The sequence below is a fragment of the Rhinopithecus roxellana genome, chromosome 4 (genome assembly GCF_007565055.1).
Source record: "Rhinopithecus roxellana isolate Shanxi Qingling chromosome 4, ASM756505v1, whole genome shotgun sequence".
NCBI classification, from domain to species: Eukaryota; Metazoa; Chordata; class Mammalia; order Primates; family Cercopithecidae; genus Rhinopithecus; species Rhinopithecus roxellana.
In genome coordinates this window covers 169,286,951-169,314,190 of record NC_044552.1, presented here as the reverse complement: position 1 = coordinate 169,314,190, position 27,240 = coordinate 169,286,951, and the positions used below count along the sequence as shown (strand labels likewise).

At 37.0% G+C, this 27,240-nt stretch overlaps 1 long non-coding RNA gene and 1 pseudogene across 1 annotated transcript; one reads left to right on the top strand and one right to left on the bottom strand.

Moving 5' to 3' along the window:
- Positions 1-914: 914 nt before the first annotated feature.
- Positions 915-23,981, bottom strand: LOC115896974. The gene is made up of 3 exons (XR_004056927.1): positions 23,958-23,981; positions 15,247-15,304; positions 915-1,374 (listed from the first exon to the last, which is right to left on the bottom strand). It is a non-coding gene; the product is annotated as an uncharacterized LOC115896974 (long non-coding RNA).
- On the top strand, positions 16,808-23,744 carry LOC104671791 (annotated as a pseudogene).
- Positions 23,982-27,240: the final 3,259 nt, after the last annotated feature.

Below are 27,240 nucleotides of genomic sequence, written 5' to 3'. Positions count from 1 at the left end.
TATGGGTCAGTTTATAACATTTATTATATTCTCAATTCATTGGACATCACAATGTTGTACACACTGTGGATACAACAGTGAATACTACAGATGGGATTTCTGTGACAAGAACATACAATGGGGTAAGGAGAGGCACTTCCCCTGGAGCTCCTCCAAACAACCACTGTGTTCAGAGCTCCCCATACTGGCACTGGGAATTTGACCTATGTAATAACACAGGGCCTGATGTTCTCTTCAGTGCCTTTCATGGCTGGAAGTAGATTACAGTGTGCTGGACTCCACTTTCCCTTTGGGTGAGCTCTCTTGACTGTTATTGATGCCAGGATGCTTAAGTCTTGGAGTGTTTTATTGTAGAGTCATTCATTCTCTCTTAGGCAGGTACAAATTCAGTTCACCAGAGGAGATGGTAATTCTTTATCTGCCTCATGTATACATGACACATATAGGAAATAAATGCTGATGTATCTTTGGCTTTCCTTTAGTTTCCCAATATGGTCATGTAAAAGGAACTTAAGTGATCCTAGAATGCATTAAAAAAGAACTTCCAAAAATGATGAGCACTTAGCCTGTGTTTCAACTTTCTCCAAAAGTGCTGCCCATTGCAACCAAAAATTTAAAAATTGGAAAAAAAGGTGATTTACTAATTTTCTTCTCTGTTGTCTGAGATTTCACATTTTGAGTAGAGAGAAGCAAACAAAATATAGAGGGGATGTTATCTATCTCTCTTTAATTGTATTTCAATCCATTTTCTATGGATTCTATGACTTAAACATGGATAACTTGGGTCAAAGTAATGTCAATTGTCTCCATATAAACTAAATTAGCATATTATAATTGTGTTATGTTTCTTGTCTTCTAAACATTTTATAATTCATAGAAGTAATTTACATATCTAGAAGCAAGCCCATAAATCCAAATATATATTAAAATAATTATCACAGAGTATCAGTATAGTTTCCTTCATCTTATACTATAAATCATTGCTTATTATCACTCGTTGAATTTGTTTGCAATATATAACTCTTGTTTTACATACAAAGCTTATTTAGGAGGAACTAGATAGACAGGTGGATAGAACTATTGGTGCATACATAAGGCTGCATTCTGCAGAACGTTTTTATGCATTGCTTTCTAAAGTAATTCTAAGAAAGACATCCAGACTAAGTATGGAACCCTACATTAGGCTGACATCAAAAAGCAATAAAATAAAATTTTCCAAAGCTTCTAGCTTTGGAACGCTAAATGTGGTCAACTTGAAATGATTTCCTGTTTCCAAAAAGGTCTTTTGTTGTTTTTTCCCCCCCAACAAGAAAATCGTCTCTCTGGAAATATCAGATGTCCTCATGGTTATTTGATATTACTGCCCAGGAGAATCTGAGGGGAAAAAGAACAGAAAGAAAGTGTAAAAGGGCCAACAGAATACAGGAAACCCTTCTTGGAATTTCAAAGGCAGTAAAATGTGGAATAACTTAGCTGTGCTCAGACATTTTATATAGAAAGCCTGAAGAACTGAGAAAAGAAACATTTGTATAAAGAAACATATAGACATTATATATGTAGCTTACTACATAAATTAAACTAAAAAGAAGAGAAAAACCATTGAAATCTTTTAAAAGAGACATTAACAAAATATTTAGTACAAATAAATGGATGAATAATTTGAAGGACAGGGAACTATAGAATAGTCATTCAAATGTTCCTAAAATGGTACAGCTATTACTGTTGCTGCTTTTCTGTATTTGTTTACACCTAAGGTAGTTATTTGTTAATATGTATCATCTTTTATACACAAAATTAACATATGATTTTAGAGAATGAAATCTTTTATGACATTGCCAATTTGTGTGGTCTCTTATCAAGCCATTCTTCACTGCTGTTACAAGGAATAGATGAGGAAACTTCCAAGTTTCTACATAACCCTGACAACCTAATCTCCCAAAATGGAACAGAGAAAATTGTGGTGCTTTGTTTTTGAACAACAACAATTGTTATAATTAGCACACCAGAAAGCAATCTTGCTGAAAATAAAAAATATATTAGACTTCTTGTTCTTTTCAAACTAAAAGTTAATTATAAAAATAGTGGCTTGTGATTTGGGAAAAATTAAATATAGATAAATTTTGAAACGACACATTAATACTTTTTGGATATCTTATATTCCATGCAAGACTAAAACATGAGTTGAGATGCTAAGAAAAATTAGTTATACCAAAACCAACATATATGTTAATAAAAAGCACTTTTTAAAGCTTTAAAAAGCACCTATGTGGCACATAGTAGTTGCTCATTATGGGTTTTGGGGTTTTAATAGACTGAGTTTCAACTCCATCTAAAGACTATTCAATGCTTTGCTAACAGCTTACACATAATTCATATATTTACTTGCAATTTTCTGAACATATTTGCTTTCTTTAAGAGGAATTTTTTTTGGGAAAGAAATGGGAAAAATAATAGTGAGGGTTTTCTTGCTGTACTATACATTAAAATATATTATACAATCTTATTTTTATTTTTATTTTTTCTGAGACAGAGTCTTGCTCAGTCACCCAGGTTGGAGTGCAGTGGCGCCATCTCGGCTCACTGCAAGCTCAACCTCCTGGGTTCACCATTCTCCCACCTCAGCCTCCCAAGTAGCTGGGGCTACAGGGGCCCACCACCACGCCTGGCTAAGTTTTTTGTTTTTTTTTTTTGTTTTTTTTTTTTGTATTTTTTGCAGAGACAGGGTTTCACCATGTTAGCCAGGATGCTCTCGATCTCCTGATCTCATGATCTGCCCACCTTGGCCTCCCAAAGTGCTAGGATTACAGGTTTGAGCCACCGCACTTGGCCAATCTTAATAATTTTTAAAGTTTATTACTGGTATTAGGATAGAAGCAAATTAATGTAATACACCAGAAGATCCAGAAACACACAAGTATATAAAAGACTCTAATATATGACAGAGATGCCATTTTAAATGACTGAGAAAGAAAAGATTATTTAGTAAATGAGCTGGCTAATGGCTTGAAGAAAAAAGTTAGATCCCTACCTCATGCACATGGCAGAGTAAATTGCAAATGTGCTAAAAATTAATAATAGAAAATTGAAACCCTGAAATACTAGAAGAAATATAATGACAATATAATCTTGAGGTGGCAGATAGTACTTTACATTATAATTTAAGTAATATATTTATGAAAATTAGTCATATTTTCTAAAACTGACACAAATGTAGTGAGAAGGGTGGCACTGTTTTACATTTTTGCAAGTCTCCTTAATGTCTGGCTTAATAGAAAACATCTGGAATCTCATATTTGCCTTGGCAATCATATGTGGTGATATCATATGTCTGTAGCTGGACAACTCCACTGTAAACTTGTGAAAGAATACAAGTGAAAAAGACAGATATATCATAGTATTATTATGTAAATCGTTTTGACCTTTTAGGACTCTGGAATGGATCTCTGGGTCACATGTGGACTGTGAATCACACTTTGAGACTATGAAATATAATATAAACCTTTAAATTGATTGCATTTCTAAAGGATCAATTTCATTTGCATAGTTATGGAAAAGATTCATCTGAATTACCTGTAGTTTCCTATAAGTGATCAGTTTCCTACCCCCATTGAGTAGCAAAATATCTTCGTATACTCTTAAATTGGATTATCCCCCAAAAGGTCTAAAATCACCCCATACTCCACTGAAAGGATACCCTATTGTCTCTTCTGTCCATTTCTCAGTGTATCCCCCAACCTCCACCACCTTCAATTATCAGCCTCCACCACATTAAACATGTTGATATGCAAAGGTCGTAAGGAGATGGGCAAATTTCTAGGTGGTAATACAACAAGAAAGAAGGAAATTGGAACTGTTTTCAGTGTAGTTAATGTAGTTACTTCTTTATATTTCCACACTTAGACGTCCTCGCAAAATTTCCTCCTTCACAACTTCCCTCTTTAATTTGAAAAATCACATTTTCCTAAAGAAGTCCTTTTTCATGTTTCTTATTTCAATCCTTTAGCCCCTTTTCGGAAATCTAATCACTTTCCTCAGGAGGTAGAAGTTTCCCTTTTTGGTCTATTCCATGCCTACCAACTCAAATGACACCTCTGACTTTGTTCAAATGTTTATAAGAATCTCATTTGTTCAGGAAGATGGGATGCATTCTAATTACATGATTATAAGTAGGTATGAGTTTCAGTTCAGGTTCAGTAAATCCTCCAAAGGAAAACTTGCTTTTTTTCACACTAGATCATCTGATAATCTTCATCAAAGTGGTCACTAGGATTATAAAACGAAATCTCACATTAAAAACAAATGTGTGTGTGTGTATATATATGTTTGTGTGTGTGTGTGTGTCTCACAACAGATATATATATATATCCCACTACAGACACATATATATATCCCACAACAGATATATATATATCTCACAACATATATATATCACAACAGATATCTATCTCACAACAGATAATATATATCTCTCACAACAGATATATATATGTCTCACAGCAGATATATATATATATCTCACAACAGATATATATGTATATCTCACAACAGATATATATATCTCTCTCACAATAGATATAAATGTATATCTCACAACAGATATACATATTTATCTCACAACAGATATATATATATCACAACAGATATATATATACACACACACACACACATATATGCACATGTGAAATGAAAGGCTATGGTTATTTAGCTTTATTTTGTCCTGTCCTTTTTAGGACAATAGACTCCACCATTATTCTTCTAAGAAGCTTTTTTTTCTTTTATGCCCCACTGAGTGTGGTGTCATTATAAAAGACATCATACTAAGTACAAATTGCTTAGCCCTAGTTTCCCTTCCTGCAAAGTAGTATTTTCAATCAAATTGCTTATGATTTCTCCTTCCTAAGGATGTGTTTGAGAGCAGAGGTAGAGATGGAGAGAGCTCCAGTTTATATATAACACATGTTCAAAAATGTATACCCACAATGTGGACATGGGTAAGAATGAGCAACCCAGACATTTGAAAATTTATGAACATTTCGCTGCTTCATTTTATGGTTTATATTGAGGTATGGAGAACAAGTCAGTATTTGTATGACTAATAGTCCTAAAACACTTATTCTAAATATGGCTTTGGGACTATAGAAGTGAGTTATTTCATATTCTCAGGATAAAACTAGAGTCACAAAGGGCTCAAGTGTGATTCTAGAGATAGAAAGTGAACTATGATCACAAGGTGCTGGCTTTAGTGAGATGTACATAAATACCTAATCTTCCCCCTACTCCTTTCTCTCCTCCTCTATCTCTCCTTCTCTCCACAACATGGACAGGAGTAAGATTAAGTAGCTCAGACATTTAAAAATTATCCTTCTTTTCCTCCTCCTCTTTTCCCTTCTCCTCTTCTTTCTCCTCCTCCTCCTTTTTAATGAATGAAAATAGAAATGGCAGCAATGTGAAACTTTTGATCTAAATAGGATTGCAAACTCTGACCCATGGATTAAACCTGGCCCTGGCCCTTTGCCTCTTTCTGTACATCCATGAACTAAGAATGGTTTTTAACTTTTTTTTTTTTTTTTTTTTTTTTTTTTTTTTTTTTTTGAGACAGAGTCTTCTCTGTTGCCAAGGCTGGAGTGCAATGGTATAATCTTGGCTCACTGCAACCTCCACTTCCCGGGTTCAAGTGATTCTCCTGCCTCAGCCTCCCGAGCAACTGGGAATACAGACACCCACAACCATACCTGGCTAAGTGGAGACAGGCTTTCACCATATTGGCCAGGCCAGTCTCAAACTCCTGATCTTGTGATCTGCCCACCTCAGCCTCCCAAAGTGCTGGGATTACAGGCATGAGCCAATGCACCCAGATGGTTTTTTTCCCCAACATTTTTAAGTGGTTGAAATTTGAGTTAATCTTTTTGAGTTAAAAGATAATATCTGGTGACACTTGAAAATGATATGAAATTCAAATTTCATTATCTATACATAAAATAATATTGGAACACAGCCACACTCATTTGTTCATATACTATATACCATTGCTTTTGTGCTATACTGGCAAAGTTAAGTAACGACAACAGAAACCATATATGACACTCTCATGACTTCACACTCCTGCTCAATGTGCTACTGATCACAGTGATGCAACTGTAACTCAACAGTATTTCAACTGTAACTCAGCAGTATTTCAATGTGTCATGCATATTGCTCCACCACAACGTAATTTTTATAAATTATCAATGGGTATTTATTATGTCAAAAGAAGAAGAGAAAATGGGGCTCTGAAAGTTTCACCTCTGAGGCACAATGGAATGTAGGTTATTTTATTATTGAATTCAATTGCAAAAGGTTATATTTATTATGCAGTGACACTACAGCTGTGATAAAATGCAACATACATCAGCGTCACCAAAAACTATGCATGCACTACAGTATTCTTCCAACTCACAGAAAAGGTAATAATAAAAAAATTTAACATGGACTATTTTGTCACAGCAGAATTTCTTCACAAAAATAAAAAATGAAAATCAGACTGTGACCAAAGTACATGTCCACATTGCTCATTTGTTAAGCAAGGAAATTTATTTACAAATGGTGAATTAATTAAATCACATTTGATTGCAGCTATAGTTAATATCTGCCTAGAGAAAACTCTACAGAAGATTATTAGCCTTTTAATGAGAATAACAGTTCAAAGAGTTGAGGACATTGGGAGCAATGTCAATAGTCAATTAATAAACAAAGGAAATTGTGTTTAGTGGTTATTTTTGGCTCTCGGTAAGTTAACAGGGGTTACCAATACTGCTGAGTTATTTTTCACTTGAAGAATTAATGCCAAGTTTGAGATGACTGAAGAATTAGTGTATATGAACAGTTCATGTGGAATAATTACAGGAGAGGGTATTTTCCAAAAAAAAAAAGAGAAAGCAACAATTCAGTAAAATCTGAAGTGGTATCTGCTAAGATGTGTTATAATTAATGATGAAAAAAAAGTATAGAGCAGAAAATGGCTTATTTGGACAATTTTACTAAGCTTTTGACATTGTCTTGAACATGAATAATTGCCCCAAATCAGTATTATTTAATATTAAACAGCTTTGGAAATTTGCTATTACTGCAGACTTGATTACTTAATTCAATCTAAAATTACAAGAGAATTTAGAGTTTATATGTGAATGATACTGCAATGAAGTCATTTTTGCAACAAATATTTTTCAATGACAATTTTGAACCACGTGTTGGCAAAAGTTAAAGCAACAGTCAAGATTTTCATCCTTATATGAATATTTAGTGGATATGTTCTTTGAACTCAAACTACAGTTTCAGCAGAACTCTTTAGACCTTGATGCAAATGAAAAGGAAATTTCATATTTCAAAATATATTTCACTAAGACATTGAGAAGCTTTCACCTAACCTTCAATTAGAACTTATTCATCCAAAATGTAGTGACGTGCTAAAAGCCAAGTATCAAAATAATCTAATAGGAGTGTGTTAATGTTTTTCAAGTTTTAATTATGATTATAATCATATGCTGGTGGATTGATAACTGTATTTGGCAGTGCCATCTGTGCTAAAAGATGTTTTGGAATATGAAATACATAAAATTTCACTACGGATAGCATTAACAGATGATATTTGTAACTGATTTTGATAAGAAAAAACACTATGAATTTCAGTTAAGCAAACATGCAACTCCCAAAAGAGAGAACTCCATTCTTCTCATCATTAGACTTGTATTAAAATTATTTCAGCTCATTTGGGTACAAAGTAAAAAAGTAAAAAAAAAAAAAAAATACATATTGTTTTGTAGTACTCAAAATAACTTGAATGCTGTAGTACTCAATTATAATTGTTATTATATTTGAATTTCATCAATTAAAAAGTATGTGGAAATTTGTTTTCTCTCTGATTATGTAACATCTATGTAATTTCCATGATTTTGCCTCTTTGCCCACAAAGCTTAAAAAATTCATTATCTGGACTCTTTTTTTTTTTTTTTTTTTTTCTTTGAGATGGAGTCTCGCTGTGTCACCCACACTGGAGTGCAGTGGCTCAATCTCTGCTCACTGCAAGTGCCGCCTCCCGGGTTCACACCATTCTCCTGCCTCAGCCTCCCGAGTAGCTGGGACTACAGGCGCCTGGCACCACTCCCAGCTAATTTTTTGTATTTTTAGTAGAGACAGAGTTTCACTGTGTTAACCCGGATAGTCTCCATCTCCTGACCTCGTGATCCGCCTGCCTCGGCCTTCCGAAGTGTTGGGATTACAGGCGTGAACCACTGCACCCGGCCCCATTATCTGGACTTTTACAGAAAAAGTTTGCTGACCTTTGATCTAAATGAAACAAATCTGAATTCTGGTTTCACTTGTGGAATGTCAAGGAAACTGACCGCAGAAAGAAAGTGCTGGAGGCCAGAGATCAGTGAAATTGGGTTGGTGGTTATCCTGAGACTTACAGCGAAAGACACTGGCTGCAAGGGTCTGTCTGAGATGTTCTTCTCTCAAAAGAGGGCATCAGGTTCTGAATGAAATTAGCCATCCTAGACATCCGACAGTGGAGCCAGGATAACCAGGCTGTCATGCTCCAGTATACTGAGCACTATCAATCATTTTTCCTTCCAATGACTTTGTTTGTTTCCATAGTTATATGTTTGTAGGGAAACTGTATGTTTGCCCTAAACAGGTGTTTGAGTTTATCTTTTTGACATAGAGGACACAGAAATTTTGGATAATTTCATTGTTAGGAGGTGGCACTGGCCAATGTAGGTATCATTAAAATGGATTGTAGATGCCTAATAAATTGCATGTGAATTTACTTTTTCTGAAACTAAGGTAAACTCTTTATGTCTTCTTATTAGCTTTCAATGTTTTCAGAAAGAAAGAAAGAAGATTTAGAGAAAATTAGAACAGAAACTATTAAAATGGTTTTTCACTTGATATTCCAACATCTTAGAAGAAAGACCTAGGCTTTTGTGCAGACCAGTGTAAAAAGATATGCCTTGTCTGTACATAACTAAGCCAGGAAAATGAACACTTTCCACTTAGTATTTATTTGTAAATTCATGATCAAAAAGGTAATAGTTACCATTCCTAACTTCTTCAAAGATACAGGGGATGAAAAAAGACTTACAATAACCTCTTCAGAATAGATTTTTATGTGAAGGAAGTGCAGAATCACCAGTGTTTTCTTTTTGCCAGCATACCTCTGGGAGCTACACTGGGATTCAGTCTCCTCTAATCACCAATTGTTAGCTGACAAGGTGGACTTTGAACTAGTGAGTTCAAACATGCGGTTCTCTCATGTATGAAAAAAGAGAAAGACCATGTCAAAGCTAGTCTTTATCACTTGCCTGGCAATCAATCACATATCTTCCATGGAAAGCAGTTTTACATACAAAGTATTTGCTTTAAATACTTTATAGAAATAAAAGATGTGTACTGAGGATAACTTAAAAAGTAGCTCACATTTTTGAAAAGTGTAATTTCTTCATTACATTTTTTTTTCATTATTGATAAGGTTTGGCTCTGTGTCCCCAACCAAATCTCACTTTGAATCGTAATCATCCGCACATGTCATGGGAGGGACTCAGTGGGAGGAAACTGAATCATGGGGGTGAGTTTTTGCCATGCTGTTCTCGTGATAGTGAGTAAGTCTTATGATATCTGATGGTTTTATAAAGGGTAGTTCCCCTGCACATGTCTTCTTGCTTGCTGCCATGTAAGATGTCACTTTGCTCCTCCTTGTCTTCTGCCATGATTGTGAGGCCTCCTCAGCCATGTGGAACTGTGAGTCCACTAAATCTCTTTCCTTTATAATTTACCCAGCCTAGGTATGTCTTTATTAGCAGCATGAGAATGGACTAATACAGTAAATTGGTACCAATGGAGTAGAGTGCTGCTATAAAAATACCCAAAAATGTGGAAGCGACTTTGGAACTGGGTAACAAGCAGAGGTTGGAACAGTTTGGAGGGCTCAAAAGAAGACAAGGAAATGTGGGAAACTTTGGGACATCCTAGAGACTGGTTGAATGGTTTTGACCAAAATGTTGCTCGTGATATGGACAATGAAGTCTAGGCTGAGGTAGTCTGAGATGGAGATGAGGAACTTGTTGATAACTGCAGCAAAGGTGACTCTTGTTATGCTTTAGCAAAGAGACTGGTGGCATTTTGCCCATGCCCTAGAGATTTGTGGAACTTTGAGCTTGAGAAAGATCGTTTAGAGTATCTGGTGGAAGAAGTGGCAAAGTGTTCAAAAGGAAGCAGAGCATAAAAGTCTGAAAAATGTGCAGCCTGACCATGCAACAGAAAAGAAAAACTCATTTTCTGGGGAGAAATCCAAGCCTGCTGAAGAAATGTGCATAAGTAATGAGAAGCCCAATGTTAATCACCAAGACAATGGGGAAACTGTCTCCAGGGCATGTCAGAGACCTTCAAGGAAGCCCCTCCCATCTCAGGCCCAGAGACCTAAATGGAAAAAGTAGTTTCATGGGTCAGACCCAGAGGCCCCTGCTGTGTGCAGCCTAGGAACTTGGTGCCTGTGTCCTGGCTGCTTCAGCCACAGCTAAAAGGGGCCAAGATATAGCTCAGTCTGTGGCTTCAAAGGGTGTAAGCGCCAAGTCTTGGCAGCTTCCAAGTGGTGTTGAGGCTGTGGGTGCACAAAGGCAAGAATTGAAGTTTGGGAACCTCTACTTAGATTTCAGAGGATGTATAGAAATGCCTTGATGTCCAGGCAGAGGTGTGCTGCAGGGGCAGAGCCCTCATGGCAACCTCTACTAGGGTGGTTCGGAAGGGAAACGTAGGATGCTAGCCCCTACACAGAGTACCCATTGGAGGGCTGCCTAGTGGAGCTGTGAGAAAAGGGCCACCATTCTCTAGATCCCAGAATGGTAGACCTACTGACAGCTTGCACCATGCACCTGGAAAAGCCACAGACACTAAATGCCAGCCCATGAAAGCAGTCAGGAGGAGGGCTGTACCCTGCAAAGCCACAGGGTTGGAGCTGCCCAAGACCATGGAAACCCACCACTTGCAACAGTGTGACCTGGATGTGAGACATGGAGTCTAAGGAGATCATTTTGGAGCTTTCAGATTTGACTGTCCTGCTAGATTTTGGACTTGTGTGGGGCCTGTACCCCCTCTGCTTTGGCCAATTTCTCCCATTTGGAACGGGTGTATTTACCCAATGCCTACACCCCCATTGTATCTAGGAAGTAACCAACTTGCTTTTGATTTCACAGGCTCATAGGCAGAAGGGACTTACCTTGTCTCAGATGAGACTTTGGTCTTGCACATTTGGGTTAATATTGCAATGAGTTAAAACTTTAGGGCCTGTTGGAAGGCATGATTGGTTTTGAAATGTGAGGACATGAGACTGGGGAGGGGTGAGGGGCAGAAAGATATGGTTTGACTGTGTCCTCACCCGAATCTCACCTTGAATTGTAATAATCCCCATGTGTCATGGGAGGAACCAAGGGTGTGGCAATTGGATCATGGGGGTGGGTTTTTTCCCATGCTGTTCTCATGATAGTGAATAAATTTCATGAGATTTGATGCTTTTATAAAGGGGAGTTCCCCTGCACATACCTGCTTGCCTGCTGCCACATAAGCCATCCCTTTGTTCTTCCTTTGTCTTCCACCATGATTGTAAGGCCTCCCCAGCCACACTGGACCATGAGTCCATTAAACCTCTTTCCTTTATATATTACCTAGTCTTGGGTATGTCTTTATTTGCAGCATGAGAATGGACTAATACAATTCTCCATATTAAGCTTTTCCTTTCCGTTATAAGGGTAACATGATAAAATCACAGAATGGCTACAGAAAGAAAGTTTTTCTGAAAATAAGAAATGTACACCAAATTCCATTTGCTGATTAAATATTTTACTATGCTTTATAAATACCTAAAGATATTTAGCTTATCCAGTCACTATTCCTTTTAAGGAAAGCTTTTGGAATATGGAGTTTAATTGTCATTTAGACTAAATAGTAAAAATAAGGTTGTGCAATTTACATAAGTTTAACTTCTAATATGAAATTATCTCTCTGAAGTTTTAAGTCAAATTGAAAATGGAAGCAACCTCCCCAAGAAGCATAAAAGACAGGCTGTAAAAGAAGTGCATGGAGAGGAGAGAGAATAGTAGGCTATAGACAGAGGTATTCCTTTACTAGGGTGTATCATGGAGTCAGGAAGGAGAGGGGTGCAAAATTCAGGGTTGTAATCTGACTCCCTGGTACCAGATACTTGTTTGGCAAAGTCTGGATTTTATCAAAACTAGAATTGGTAAAGACTTCTCCATTTATTTCCACGTATATCCAATCAGTTACTAATTATTGATGATTCTACTTAAAAAATTTCTATTGGAGATACTGAATAAATATATAAATGTATTAATTAATACATGGATGAATGAATGAACAGCTGGAAGAATGAATACATAAGGGGCAACAGTGAAAGGTCCTTTGACTTAATATTTCTCAGGTGATAGTGAGATGCTCCATCCTGATTTCTGGGCAATCTGACCAATCACAACAGAGCACCAGGCAGTGGAGGGACACAGCAACTGAGATGCAGTGCTAAGGAAACAAAGATGGATTGAGTCAGACTTGTTATTTTAAATATGTCAGGTATCCAGGAAAATTAGAACAGAAGGGAATGTTAAAAATCCCACACTAGGGCCGGGCGCGGTGGCTCAAGCCTGTAATCCCAGCACTTTGGGAGGCCGAGACGGGCGGATCACGAGGTCAGGAGATCGAGACCATCCTGGCTAATACGGTGAAATCCCGTCTCTACTAAAAAATACAAAAAACTAGCCGGGCGACGAGGCGGGCGCCTGTAGTCCCAGCTACTCGGGAGGCTGAGACAGGAGAATGGCGTGAACCCGGGAGGCGGAGCTTGCAGTGAGCTGAGAGCCGGCCACTGCACTCCAGCCTGGGAGGCAGAGCAAGACTCCGTCTCAAAAAAAAAAAAAAAAAAAAAAAAAAAAAAAAAAAAAATCCCACACTAGTTAATAGGGCTAAATCCAGGCACACAAAACGTCATGTCTTCTTGGTAACATGACTTCATTTTAAGTGTCACTCAGTGGTGGGCTGAGCTTCCTGGTCTACTTCCTAGCCTACTATGATCTCCTGGGTCAGACTGTATGTGGCCACTAGGGGATAGGGTGGCAGGCAGGAGCACGGAGAAGGGAACACATGGCAGAAACCAACCAAAGTAATCTAACTTCAGCCACTCTTCAAACTTTTACAGTATTTTGGTTTATGTTCACCACTATGCCTTTTGTAATTCTTGTATTTTATAATTTTTTAAGCTACTATGGGACTTACGTTGATATAGAAAAGTCTTTTTTCTTCTTTGCCTTTGTTTTTGGACACACAACTAATTTGTTGCTTATTTGATCACACCAAAACTGCCAAGTGTCTGCATGTGGAGACGTGTCAAGAGTTAGGTTATATGCAACTATTGGGCAGTGTCATTCATTGTAAATTCACGGGAACATGATAGACATTTTCTTAGAATTTAACTGTCAGGTTCATCAGATGGGTGAATTGAATTCAGCTTCATATATTTACGAAGTTACGATATGTTGATTTATTGGGCTTTTTTTCCCATGAATGGGCTAGACCAGGTTTATTTGAGAGGCAATGCATATGAAGGAGGCAGTAGTAAAGTAAGTGTGAGTTATTTCACACTGCGTTCCTCCCATGACACGTGGGGATTATTACAATTCAAGGTGAGATTCAGGTGAGGACACAGTCAAACTATATCTTTCTGCTCCTTGCCCCTCCCAAATCTCATGTCCTCTCATTTCAAAACCAATCATGCCTTCCAACAGGCCCTAAAGTTTTAACTCATTGCAACATTAATTTAATGTGAGTTATTTCAACTCTGTGTCTATTATATACTGCTAACTTGAAGAGAAAAGAAAGCTATCTTACCAAGCACCCTTTTTTAAAAATAAAAATTATCTTTGAGTAGCAATTTTACTAAATTAAAAGTGATTTTTCCATATTTTATCATCTTCAGTTAATACAAAATAATGGAATATTTTATAATCCTAATAATTTGCACATTAAAACTTTAAGTTTATGACTACTATAAGTATTCCAATGACAACTACTCTTTATTCAATTCCAGGTTTTTTGTCCCTGTAATAGATAATAGGTCAATTATTTGTGTTAACTAATCCATTGACTGATTCCCTCATTAAAGTAATCAAAAGTTTCAGTTTAATTGAAGAAATTTAGTGCTTTATATTTAGTATCATGTGGTAATTATCTTTGCCTTCCAGGCCATCAATTTTTTTTTTCCAGAATTGACTAGAATAAAAAATATTTTAAATGTTGTTTTAACTCTTCTTTTTAGCCACTTTCATGAAATGCAAGGTTAATAAAATTTTTAAAGAAGCTCTTTGACCAACTACTGATGAAAGCAAAGATGCCAAAATGCCATCTTTTAAAAACAGCCCTTGCAATACCTTCTACTTAGGTATATATACCTGAAAATAAGAAGAAACAGAGAATCTTCTGAAACGTTTACAGTACTTTCACATGAGTTTGAAACTCAGGTGTAGCCCAAAATGTCCAGATGATTATCAAATTTAAGCCCTTTTTAAAGTTTTATTTTTTGTTTTAGCCTTTATAGTATTAATTAAGAAATCTGTTCAACATCTAGGCAAGGCTTAAATATCTTTCATATTTCTATCAGCTGGAAATGAGAAAAAGAAACACATTTCGTATGAAACATATTTTTCTACAAGATGAGAATGCAGAAATGTTTTCTCTAACAGTATCTATTTTAAGCCGGGCGTGGTGGCTCATGCCTATAATCCCAGCATTTTGGGAAGCTCAGGCGGGCGGATCACCTGAGGTTGGGAGTTCGAGACCAGCCTGACCAACATGGAAAAACCCCGTCTCTACTAAAAGTACAAAAAATTAGCCGGGCGTGGTGGCGGGTGTCTGTAATCCCAGCTACTAGGGAGGTGGAGGCAAGAGAATCGCTTGAACCTGGGAGGCAGAGGTTGCGGTGAGCCGAGATCACGTCATTGCACTCCAGCCTGGGCAACAAGGGCAAAACTCCATCTCAAAAAAAAAAAAAAAAAAAAAAAAAAACAGTATCTGTTTTATAGAAAGAATATCAAGAGAAGTAAAGCAAGTTTTTTTTGCAAGGGAGGAGATGTGGGGAGATACCTAGATGACAGGCATGATAATGTTCCTTCTGGTTTATTTCACAATTCTATCCTTTGCTAAAGCAATGTTTACCTTGATTTGGGGTTTCTCATCTTGTCTTCCTCTTCCTGACTTGGCTTTAGCTTTTAAACTAAAAATAAAGATAAATGAAGGCAGAGAAGAATTTTTACTAGCAAGTGTTGCACAAGAAATAACTATAGTCTCATAAAGTTTTATCTTTATTGACTTCTTGCAATTTGAAATGTAGTTAAATCATAAGGCAAGGCTTCATACCATGTCCCTGAAGCTAAATACAGTACTTTTCTACTTACCTTCTTTAATAAAACTTATTTATTTTTAAACTTTAGTACAGTAAGATTTTAAAAATCTTGAACTATCAGTGTGGGCTAGGATTCCCTTTACAAGTTTTGCAGAGGGACAGAGACTGCACACAGGAAACTTGATACAACTACTAATGTCACCAGATTAGATAATGTGTAACACAATGTCCAACTTTTGAACAAACACCATTTCAACAAATACCAGATTTGAAGATAACCCCACTGAAATCTGAAATAAAATATTTCAAATCAGATAGAAGATTGTACAGACAGTCTTGAGCTTAAAAAAATCTGTAACATTTTGGTTTCAAATGCACTTTGTAAGTTAAGATTCAAACATACACTTTGGGCACTTATGATCAAAATTTGGAATAATAGTATGGTAGGTTTCAATTCTTCCAAGTCAACTTGGGCATTACAAATACCAACTGAACTATCTATCACAAATATGTTCTGTTTCCTTGAAATACATTAGGTTTTTAAAAAATGACACTACTCACAGTGGGAGAAAAAAATTTATAATCAATTTATGTGGGTAATATTAATACAATAATATTAGAAATATTTTGCTATGCCGAGCTAATGTTTAGTAACTTTCTGAAAAGTCTGTGAAGTGTCTACTTGACACAAATTTAGGTAAATATAAAAATTTTGAAATAAAAAAAGTCTTCTATACTTTTTATACTCTCTCCTTTGTATACTAGGGACAAGTTGAAAGGTCTAGAAAACTTGTTAAGTCTTTTAAAATTTGCAATTTCTTGGCTAAAACGCAACATGTTACTTGAGGTCATTCTTTCCAACTGAGTCACTGACTCGGGGCTCAGAGCATGGTGCTTAAATGTCAATGGAGACAAGCTCTCTGACTGTGATCCTCATTGCCATGATACAGTCTCATGTTCTGGATACTCCCATTCTTATAAAAAGCAACTCTTGCTTATTTATTATGTAGGGCAGAAAACATAATTTCTTTTCTTTGCTTTTTAGGTTCTTTGTTGAGATAGTTTCCTGAAAACAAACATCGGATTAACAAAAGAGACAAGCGGAAGTTTATTAATGTATGTTGTACCCATCATGCAGGAGAGGCCTCAGTTCAAAAGTATTCTTCTCTCAAGGCAGTGGCTTAGGGGACTTGCTTAAATAGTATTTCAACCAAGAACCATCAATCTGATATAGTAGAAAGACAAAGGAGAGAGCAGTTTCAGTCTTTCAAAAGGTAGGAAAACGTAGGAAGACAGTAAAATGTGTCTGCAATTTTTTCTGTTGCCTCCTGGTGACTTCTCTGGGCTGATAAGCAAGCTCTGTCTCAAAGAAGGATTGATGACCTGCCATCAGGCAAGCAGAGCCCGAGACAGAGTGGTCCCCTGTGTTTTCAGTGTTTGTAATCTAACAATCCTCACTATTTTGGAGAGAAATATTTTGGTTTCCTTCAATAAAAATCTGAGAGTTCCTAATGTAGAAATACTGTGTCTAATTCATACAGTGGGGGACTAATTTAGTGTTTGTTGAATTGAATTTATTTAAGGTCGGCTTTCTTTTCTCCTTACAATTTCACGTTGTGACTTTTACTGTTTTCTTTGTTGTGTGTCTGCATTAGACCACCACTTATTGATTTTTGCACTACTTAATGGGAGCAGGACAGTAAAATTGCCTATTTGATTCTGAGCCTGAATCAGATAAATAGTAACATTTTGGAAGCTTCCAGGAAAGGATAGGAAGCAGAAGGAATGTGCTGTCAGGGATTTTTCTGCCTACTAGGGTATTGGTGCAGTAGAAAAGAAGGTGTAGAAGTAAGATGGGCTTGTTTTCAAACTTCCGCCACTTCCTAGGAGGAGTTTGTCATGTTAAATGGGAAGAACAAGGCTTACCCTTAGGAATGCTGGGAAGATGAAATAAAACGTTACACATAAAGCATCCTGGATAATGCCAAATGTACAAATGGTAGCTATTAAAATCTGAACCAGAAAGATTATGGTATTACAAAATAAGAGATTTCTTTTTAGGTTACATTGCTTGCTTAGAAAGTACTCATCCTTTCAAAAATAGGTTTCAATTGTCCCCTTTCACTTCCATGATATGTGAAGAAAGCTGATCCCATCCAGAGAACTCACCCACCATGGAGAAGACAGCTGAGTACTCCACCATTACACAGAACAACTCCCTGCCACTGTTAGGGTTGGTAAGCTATGCCAGAGCCTACACTGCTGATTAACATGTTAGAAGAAAGTAGTATCCCTTAGAAATCAATCCATAAAGATAAAATCTTGAGGAATTCCTCTGATAAAAGACAAAGAGATACACATTAGCTTGTAAAATAGAATTCAACTGTAAAAGTAACATATGAAAAAAAGATACAGATTAACAATTTTTTTTTTTTTTTTTTTTTTTTTGAGACGGAGTCTGGCTCTGTCGCCCAGGCTGGAGTGCAGTGGCCGGACCTCAGCTCACTGCAAGCTCCACCTCCCGGGTTTACGCCATTCTCCTGCCTCAGCCTCCCGAGTAGCTGGGACTACAAGCGCCCACCACCTCGCCCGGCTAGTTTTTTTATATTTTTTTAGTAGAGACGGGGTTTCACCGGGTTAGCCAGGATGGTCTCGATCTCCTGACCTTGTGATCCGCCCGTCTCGGCCTCCCAAAGTGCTGGGATTACAGGCTTGAGCCACCGCGCCCGGCCTAACAATTTTTTTTAAAGGCAGATAAAAATTCACAAGTCAAGTGCAAATGAAAGAAATCTCAAAATACAATGAAATGTGAAAGATGTCTCCCTTCCAGGAGGTGAAACTTAATCATTCCCTCCCTAAATCTTTAAATATGGACTGTTCTTAATGATTTGCTTCCAAAGAATCAAACATGAAGAAAGAGAAAAAGAGGGGAGACAAGAAGGAGAAGAAACTTTACAGTGGAGAAAACTATCCAACACTATCTTGCCCAGGTATGAAGGATAACGTCACCAGTAATAAGTCATGTCTCCAGTCTAACCATGAGAAGAACGTCAGATAAATCTTCCTCTCTACTAAGTAACTGATCACTGTTCCTTAAAACTTTCAAGATCACACACACAAACACACACACACAAAGATTAAGAAACTGTCACAGACCAGAAGAGATTAAGGAGACACAACAAGTACAACAAGTACATGTAATGTGGTATTACTAAATGGGATTCTGGAATAGAGAAAAGATACCAGTTTAAAAAATAATAATAATAACTTGTGAAATCTGAATAAAGTCTGAGGTTTAGTTAGTAGTAATGTACCAATATTTTCTTACTGTGACAAATGTATCATGGTAATGTAAGATATTGGTAACAGGAAAAATTGTGGGGAAACGTATTATCTTAATAACTTTTTAAAAAATCTAAAGCTATTCTAAAAGGAAAAGATGATTTTGACCCATTGTGGAAAGCAATGTGGTGATTCTTTAAAGACTTAAAAACAGAACTACCACTGAACCCAGCAATTCCATTATTGAGTATATACCCAAAGAAATATAAATCATTCTATTATATCAGACACATGCACATATATGTTCATTGCAGCACTATTCACAATAGCAAAGATACAGAATCAATCTAATGTCCATCAGTGGCAGACTGGATAAAGAAAAATTTGGTACATATACACCATGGAATACTATGCAGACATAAAAAAGAATGAGATCATGTCCTTTGGAGGGACATAAATGGAGCTGGAGGTCAATATCTTTAGCAGGAACAGAAAGCCAAATACTGTATGTTCTCACTTATAAGTGGGAGCTAAATGATGAGAGAGAAACAGCAGACACTGGGATCCACCAGAGGGTTGAGGTTGGGATGAGGGAGAGGATCAGGAAAAATAACTAATGACTACTTGGCTTAACACCTGGCTGATGAGATAATCTATATAACAACCCCCATGACACAGGTTTACCTATATAACAAACCTGCACATGTGCCCCTAAATTTAAAGTTGAATTTTTAAAAACATGATTTTGAAAAGGGAAAAGCATTTATTAATCAAGAATGTTTTCATATATTAAATAATATACAATTCACAATAACATTATAAGAGTCATGACAAACATGGGGATGTTGGATCAAATTATAAAAAGCCAAAACTTAGAAATACAGGTAAGTAGGGAAAAACACAACTGTAATGGAAGACTTTCACACTCTTTTCTCAGCCTTTGATCTCAAATAAGCAAAATTTAATATTTAATTGTATTTTATGCAAATTAAATTTAATACTTATTTGTAGGAAATACAAAAATTTAATACTTATTTGTATTTTAAATTTAAAGAGAGTGAGAATAAAATAATGCAGTTGAATTAGGATATGATATCTATACTAAGGTTTGTACAATAGTTAATCATATACTAGGACATAAGAAAAACTATATATTCCCAAAAGTTGAGAATGAATAGACCAAAGTAGCTGGCTACAATAAAATTAACCCACACACACAAAGTTGAATGACAAACTACCAAAAATACAAAAACATTTAAGTTTTAAAATGTTCTCTGGCAAAACATAAAGATTAAAATAAAAATCAAGATGCTAATGCAGGTCAGTTTTAAAATTCAAACAATGAAATCTTACATGTCAAAAAACATGGGATGTGACCAAAGCAGAATTTAAACAAGAATTCTGTTTTAACTATTTTTATTTTTAAGGCTGAATAGTATTTTGTATGTATCCATTTTCTTTATCCATTCATCCAGGGATGGACACTTAGGTTTATTCCACATTTTAGCTACTATGAATAATGTAGCAATGAACATGACAGTGCAGATATTCTTTGACATACTGATTTCATTTCTTTTGAATACATACCCAGTGTGGGGTTGCTGGATCATATGATAGTTACATTTTTAATTTTTTGAGGAACCTCCATCCTGTCTTCCACAATGGCTCTACTCATTTACATGATCACCAATAGTGTACTAGAGTTCCCTTTTCTTCACATTCTCACCTACGTGTTACCTTTTTCAAAACAGCTATTCTAACACGTGTGAAGTAATATCTCATTGTGGTTTTATTTTATATCTCTCTGATATGAGCATTTTTTTCATATACCAGTTGGACATATTTGTCTTCTTTTGGGAAATGTCTATTCAAATCCTTTGCCCATTTTCAACTGGGTTATTTGTTCTCTTGCTATTGAACAATGTGATTTCCCATATATTTTAGATATTAACTCTTTATCAGATGTATGGTTTGCAAATACTTTCTCCCATTCCATAGATTCCCAACAACATGGATAAACCTGGAAGACATTATATTAAATGAAAAAAGCCAGGCCCGGAAATACTAACACTATATGATGTTGCTTATATGCGGAATCTAAAAAAGTCTAACTCATGCTAGGAGAGAGAAGGGTGGTGGCTATCAGGGGCTGGTGGTGGGGAAAGCAAAGAGATTGAGGAGATGATGGTCAAAAGATACATAATTTCAATTACACCACAAGAGGAATAAGTTTAAGAGGTCTAATGTATAACATGGTGATTATAGTTGATAACAATGTATTGTATACTTGAAAGTTTCTAAGAAAGTGGATGTTAAGTGTTCTGATCACAAATAAATATGTGAAGTAATGCATGTTAATAAGCTTTCATTTATTCATACCAGATCTTGCCCAGAGGCATTGAAAGAAAAACAATGGAAGACAATGATGGGGGTTTGAAAAGAGGAGAATGAGAAGCCAATGCCCTGCTGCCTGCCACCCTTTATCCACACCTGCCTCTTTCCTCTGCCCCAGGGCTCCCAGCAGCAGACTCGGCAGATACATTAGGTCCAAGCAACACAATTTGAAAAATCAACAACATCATCTTAGGTTAGATCTACTATCAGTCACTCCTTATTAAAGATGAGCTGGAAATTATCAGAATCCACAGTATAATCTTTGTGGTTTACTACATATGAAAATTTAAGAAAACTTATGCTACTCTCATGACACTAAAGCTTGGTTTATTAATTCTCCACAAATTTATTCGTCCTGTCTGTTAAAACCTTATTTAAAAAATACTATTCGGGGCCGGATGCAGTGGAGCACGCCTGTAATCCCAGCACTTTGGGAGGCCAAGGCAGATGGATTGCCTGAGGTCAGGAGTTCGAGACCAGCCTGGCCAACATGGTAAAACCCCATCTCGACTAAAAATACAAAAATTAGCCAGGCATGGTGGCATGCACTTGTAAATCCAGCTACTCGGGAGGCTGAGGCAGGAGAATCACTTAAACCCAGGAGACAGATGTTGCAGTGAGCCAAGATCGTGCCATTGCACTCCAGCCTGGGTGACAAGAGCAAGACTTCATCTCAAAAAAAAAAAAAAAAGTATTCAGCTGGGCGTGGTGGGGTGGCTTACATCTGTATTCCCAACACTTTGAGAGGCCAAGGCAGAAGGACTGCTTGAGTCCAGGAGTTCAAAAACGGTCTGGGCAACATAGACCCCATCTCTACAAAAAATTAAAAAATTAGCCAGACATGGTGGTGTGCACCTGTGGTCCCTGGTACTCAGGAGACTGAGGTGGGAGGGAGGATTGCTGGAGTACAGGAATTTGAGGCTGCAGTGGACTATAATCACACCACTGCATTCTAGCCTGGGCAATGGTGACACCCTGTCTCATAAAAATAAATTTAAAAGGCCGGGTGCGGTGGCTCACGCCTGTAATCCTAGCACTTTGGGAGGCCGAGACGGGTGGATCACGAGGTCAGGAGATCGAGACCATCCTGATTAACACGGTGAAACCCCGTCTCTACTAAAAATACAAAAATTAGCCGGACGTGGTGGCGGGCGCCTGTAGTCCCAGCTACTCGGGAGGCTGAGGCAGGAGAATGGCGTGAGACCGGGAGGCGGAGCTTGCAGTGAGTGGCGATCACGCCACTGCACTCGAACCTGGGCGGCAGAGCAAGACTCCGTCTCAAAAAAATAATAATAAATAAATAAATAAATAAATTTAAAAATTCATATATATATTATTCTAGGTATTAGCATTTATAGGTACTTGGTCTAAAAGGATGCTTCCTGATCGTTAGAGTTACCCAGAGCAAGAAAAACAGAAGGAATACATGTGAGTGAATCTGACAAAAGCTGTGGGACTGAGATGTCAAGTCAGTTTTGGCTTGAGCACACTTGGCTGTACTTGACATGAAAGGGAAAAGAGTTCTTCCTGTGTCTGGCCACAGTGAGCCTGGTCAAGGTTGTATAATGATGGCAGCAATCAGAGCAGCAGCATGAACCCAGTCACATTGTATCAAAGCTGAGCTTAATCTAGCCACTGCAGCTGCAGTGAGCAGAGGTTTGGAGAGAACTGAAGCACTTGGATAGATCTTGCTTACTGAATCTATTAAAACTTTTCAGAGATTTCAACAGCTGGCCTTTCCTCATTATAGTACCAACGACTGCAGTAGAAATAAATGTGGACATCTCTTTCAACTGTATGGGAAACAATAGCACAGAAGCATATTCTAGAACTATGCTGCCCAATGTGTAACCATTAGCCACACCTTGCGATTAAGATCTCAAATTTTGGCTAGTTTGAATTGAAGTGTAAAGTACACATCAGATTGCAAAGACTTAGCATAGGAAAAACATGTAAAATATCTCAATAATTTTCATATTGATTACATGTTGAAATGACTTTTTTGATATTTTAAGCTAAATAAAATATATTGGAACAATACAGTCAGGATGGACAAAGTTGACCTGAAGAAAGCTAAGGGCAAGATGTCTACCTATGCCTTCTTTGTGCAGATGGGCAGAGAAGAACATGAAAAGAAAAATCTAGAGTTCCCTATTCATTTTACAGAATTTTCCAAGAATTGCTCTGAGAGGTGGAAGACAATGTCTGGGAAAGAGAAGTCTAAATTTGACGAAATGGCAAAGGCAGATAAAGTACACTATGATTGGGAAATGAAGAATTATGAACCAGTTAAGGGAGGTAAGAAGAACCCTAATGCCCCCAAAAGGCCACCATCTGGATTCTTCCTGTTCTGTTCAGAATTCTGCCACAAGACCAAATCCACAAACCCTGACATCTCTATTGGAGACGTGTCAAAAAGCCGGGTGAGATGTGGAATAACTTAAATGACAGTAAAAAGCAGCCTTACATCACTAAGGTGTCACAGCTGAAGAAGTGTCAGAAGGATGTTGCTTACGGTAAGTCTAAAGGAAAGTGTGATGGCCCAAAGGGTTCCACTAAAGTTGTCTGGAAAAAGGTGGAAGAGGACAACAAAGAAAATGAGGAGGAAGAAAAGGAAGAGGAAGAGGAGGAGTAAAAAATTTAAAACACTGTTTGTCTCCTGGTGAATACCTTAGAGCAGCAGTCTCCAACCTTTTTGGAACCAGGGACCAGTTTTGTGGAAGACAATTTTTCCACGGATGGGTGGGGGGATGGTCTTTGGGATGATTCACACACATAACGTTTATTGTGCACTTCATTTCTATTATTATTACACTGTAATACATAATGAAATAATGATATGACTCACCATAACGTAGAATCAGTGGGAGCCGAGAGCTTGTTTTCCTGCAACTAGACAGTCTTTCTGGGGGTGATGGGAGGCAGTGACAGATCATCAGGCATTAGTTAGATTCTCATAAAGAGCAGACAACCTAGATCCCTCATATGCACGGTTCACAACACAGTTTACTCTCCTGTGAGAATCTAATGCTGCCGCTGATCTGACAGGAAGCGGAGCTCAGATAGTAATGTGAGACACGGGGAGTGGTTGTAAATACAGATGAAGTTTGCTCACTTGCCACTCACCTCCTGCTGTGTGCCTGGTTCTTAACAGGCCATTGACTATTATCTATCTATGGCCCAGGGGTTGGGGACCCCTGCCTTAAAGTAGGGGAGAGTTGTAATTGACACATCTCCTATTTGACAAGTGTCTGTTGCCCTTATTAGTTTTAATTACAAAGTTCGATTACAATCATATTGTTGTCTCTCAAACTAGAAACTGTTCACATGAAGTGGCCAAGTGGGTCTAGAGCACCCTGAAACTGTATCAAAGTTGTACATATTTCCAAATATTTTTAAAATGAAAAGGCATGCTCCCCTTACTCTGTGTGCTTTGTTGTTAGTGTGATCAGGCATTCAAAGGTGCTTCTGGCATTTTTTTTTTTTTCATTTGGAAGGTAGTGTTAACTACATGGTTATTGGCTGGAAATCCTGAGTTATCAACTGCATATATCTATAGTTTGTAAAAAGAACAAAACAACCAAGACAAACTCTTGATGTTCTTTGTTTGACGTTCAGGCTGTGGTGGAAGATGGCTTTGGGAGTGGCCCTAGCTGAGGCTGTGCACTATGAGGCTGGGCCTGTTGACTGCACTGTGCATTCATTTAGCTTCAGGTTGTCTTGTTTCTGTATCTAATGACATAGCATTCTGCTACCATTCCTAGCTGTGAACAAAAGATGGTCAGCTGGCTTCAGAAGTGTTTATTTTCTGTTTTTGTTTTTGTTTTTGTTTTCAGTTAAGTGTGGTAGTTTTTAAACCATTTGTTTTTAAACTGTAGAACTTTTCATTGTTAACAAAGCGAAGACCCACTGCATCAATGAAATTGGTTCAAGAAGAACCTCCTGTACTTAAACATGATTGCCAACATTCTGTTTTTTTCTTTTTTGTATGTTTAGAATGCTGAAATATTTTTGAAATTAAATAAACAGCATTACGTTTTAATAATACATTACTAAAATCATTTTCAACGTTTCTCTTACTGTTTTTTAAGTGTGGATACTAGAAAATTTTAAATTATACATGTGGCTTATATTTAAGAAACTGGCATTAAGTTTCTACTGGACAGCTACAGAGCAAACAGAATTGGGACTGCTGTTGTTAGGCCCTCAGGTCTTACTTGGGATTTTTGTGGAGGGAGGACTCCTTGTTTTACGAATGGAGAAAACACAGCTCCATCCTTTTGAGTTCTTGATATTTCAATTGGGGTTTGAGTTTCTTTTTGAAAGCAGGAAATACCAGTTACATTCCATAAAAAATGATGGAGATGTGGACTAACAATGAACCAGAGTGAGCCTTTGTTGGCCTATGCAATGGTTAGAAACTGCATTGAGTCTTTTGATCAAACCAATTCTGTTTTGTTGCCAATATGAAAAGGAGAAAATTATCTAAACAGATTTCAAAATAGGAATGTGGATATTGACCATCAAAATGAGCCTAGGAATACACCATATCATTGAGAGCTGGTCTGAACTTTTATCTAGGGATATGTTCTCTTTCATTTAGGTCCAAACTTCTATGCAGAATAATTTTATCTGAAATTGAAGATTAATCTTCTGAAGTCTATGAATTCTAACACAGCATTAAATTATATATTTCTTCAAGAGTGTCTTCATTCATCATTTGCATACATTTTGAGAGTCTGAGTAACATAACAGTAGATTCTAAGATGGAGTTTACATTATACAGTCCCATACTTCAAGGGCCTTAGCATTTTCATTTGTTTATTCAACAGATATTTATTGAGCACTTACTATGTGCCAGGCAGTCTGCCAGGCATTAGGGGTGCAATAGGAATCAAAAATAGAATAAGATCACTGATCTCCTAAAAATTACAGCCTACTGTGGGAGGTAGACATTTATCAAATAATCACATGTGAGAGGTCTCAGAAGCAGGGAGCAGGGAGAATTCAAAGCTCAAGTGGAAGGATGAATTATAGACAGGAGGAAGTACAGCTCCTCTAAATGTAACAGGAGAATTGATTCCCTAAATCCAGTTGGCTGCAAAACAAGTAAATATGTTTGATATAAAGTGTGTGAGAAGAGAGCAAAACTAGCTGGAATGCTTAGTATATTATTTTATAACTCATCATCCAGACATGGCTAGTTACTCAAGGTAAGGTTTAATTTAAGATAATGTCCAAGATTTAGAAATAGACTCATCTGTTAGTAAATTGCAGGTTTGGGGTGGCAAGACACATAATAACAGTAGGAGATACTTGGCAGTAGAGACAGGGCTTGTCATCACCATCTAGGAAATCTATGATGTACAAAGACTGGGATTCTGTACTGGCAGAAACCCTTCAGCAGAGCCAAGCAGCAAGGCAGGATACCATTGCAAAAACTCAAAACACAGGTCAAGATAGAATTCTAGGAATTGAGCATACAGAATGTGAGGACATGGGGAGTTGGAGAAGAGAGAGATAATGACACTCAAGATAAAAACTCAGGTTTAGGAGTACTGTTATCAGAAATATTCAGAAAAAAGCCTTTATTTGTAGAACACTGTGGCAGTCCAGTGGCCAGGACTGGCCATATCCTGGGGTAGATTAGCAAGTGTAATCCTGCAATACCATGAGCAGGATGAACCTGTTAGGGAGCAAAGCTTACTCCCAAGTTCCCCAAGGATATGGTACTTTAAACAGGTTTTAAAGAAGACTCGTGATTTAGAAAGTTGGAGGTTGGTAACAATGGTCAACACCATGTATAATAAATGCATTGTCATTTTAATTCTTATAATATTTATACATTTATATATGTATAAATATATTTGTAATATAAAACACACAATATAGGGTTTATATTTATATTTTACAACCAAGATTGTAAAATATATACTTTATATTTTCTAAATATGTATTTTCTAAACCATACACACACACACACACACACACACACACACACATATACACATACATAGCTTAATAAATATTCAAATTTGGAGTAAAAATTATGCATAAAGGCATTTTAATGATTTTAAAATTATTCATCATTAAGGTAATTTTTTACAACAGAGCTATCACTAGTTTAATGT